The sequence below is a fragment of the Palaemon carinicauda genome, chromosome 37 (assembly GCF_036898095.1).
Source record: "Palaemon carinicauda isolate YSFRI2023 chromosome 37, ASM3689809v2, whole genome shotgun sequence".
NCBI classification, from domain to species: domain Eukaryota; kingdom Metazoa; phylum Arthropoda; class Malacostraca; order Decapoda; family Palaemonidae; genus Palaemon; species Palaemon carinicauda.
The window spans coordinates 75,032,541-75,034,522 of record NC_090761.1 but is presented as its reverse complement, the minus strand read 5'-3'; positions in this window follow the sequence as shown (position 1 = coordinate 75,034,522).

Here is a 1,982-nt window from a genome sequence, read left to right as displayed (position 1 = left end):
TCAGATTTAATTAAATCCAGAGAGTGGCACAGATTACAATACTTGAAATGGAAAGTTCCACATATTGCAATTCCATGAAAAATGGAATTGGACATTGCATATGTCAAAAAAAAATTTCTTCGGGCCATTTTGTGTCTTTAGTTTCCAAGTGGCCTGGGCCAACTTTTCCCTATTCCCTTGCACATATCTTAACATATTTGAAAATTAAATTGGAAATTAAGTACATAAAAAAAGAAAGAAAACGTTATGTCGATAATACATATTTTCGTTTTAGAAATAGTCTTCATGCCACTTTGTTTTTAGAATACAATGCATTATTTGAAAAAATATCAAGTTTAGGATGGTCTTAAAACAAAATGATCAGTTTTATTTTTAGTCACTTAAATTTCCCAATTCAATTGATCATTTAGTACGGCCGTTTAAAAAATAACTTTTACCGAACTTGTGCTGAACTTTTTAGTCACTGTCCATTCTCAATTAAAGTAATCTCTTGCAAGAAATTGCTTTTTTAGAGCTTCTAATCTGTCTTCAGAATTGCCCAGGATCTACGAAGATATTAAATTTTTTAGAATCATATTTTATCAGTATAAAAGTTATACATCTTTTTTTTTGGGGTGGGGACGAGAGTGAAGGAGGGAAAGAAGGATAAAGGGGGAAGAGAGGGATAGATTGAGAGCAAGAGGGAGATAGAGAGAAGGAGAAAAGGAAGGAGCACGGGGACAGAGGGAGGAAAGAAGAACAGGGGGATGGAGGAGGGAGTGCAAAGGGGAAAGAGAGGGATAGATTGAGAGCAAGAGGGAGATAGAGAGAAGGAGTGAGGGAGGGAGCACGGGGACAGAGGGAGGAAAGAAGAACAGGAGGATGGAGGAGGGAGTGCTAGAGTGTAATGAGAAAGGAAGATCAGTTCTATTTTCTTTTAAATATCTGTTTTTGGGGTGGGGACGAGAGTGAAGGAGGGAAAGAAGGATAAAGGGGGAAGAGAGGGATAGATTGAGAGCAAGAGGGAGATAGAGAGAAGGAGTGAGGGAGGGAGCACGGGGACAGAGGGAGGAAAGAAGAACAGGAGGATGGAGGAGGGAGCGCTAGAGTGTAATGAGAAAGGAAAATTAGTTCTCTTCTCTCTTAAATATTTGTAAACTCATAAACGTAATAAAACCTAAGAAGCTTTCGCAAATGAAGCGGTAGATTATTCCTTTTAAGATTATTCCATCAAGATGGATGAATAACTACAAGTTTAAGAATAGTGTGACAGGCCGAGAGAAGGTTGTGACTCAAAGGCAGGAAGCAATCAACTGAGTAACTTTATTAAAGAACACTCCTTTATATACAAAACCTCAAGGCAACAGGAAATTTCATGTTCGAGAAACAGACAATGTTACAGAGAAAAAACGCAGACATGTTTATTCTGGTTCTTTTTAGTGCGAGGGAAGAGCGCAGATACAAGCATAATATATACAAAATAATTTATGTACGATCGTGTGACGGGCCGAGAGAAGGTTGTGACTCAAAGGCAGGAAGCAATCAACTGAGTAACTTTATTAAAGAACACTCTCCTTTATATACAAAACCTCAAAGCAACAGGAAATTTCATGTTCGAGAAACAGACAATGTTACAGAGGAAAAACGCAGACATGTTTATTCTGGTTCTTTTTAGCTCAAAGGCAGGAAGCAATCAACTGAGTAACTTTATTAAAGAACACTCTCCTTTATATACAAAACCTCAAGGCAACAGGAAATTTCATGTTCGAGAAACAGACAATGTTACAGAGGAAAAACGCAGACATGTTTATTCTGGTTCTTTTTAGTGCGAGGGAAGAGCGCAGATACAAGCATAATATATACAAAATAATTTATGAACGATCGTGTGACACACGGTTGGTACAATAGAAAGTGACGTGAGGTAACAGAGGATATCCTACGTCTCGGCATGACGAGTAAAATGTTACCAGATGAAATATGATTGAGAAGACCTGTGCAAGAAT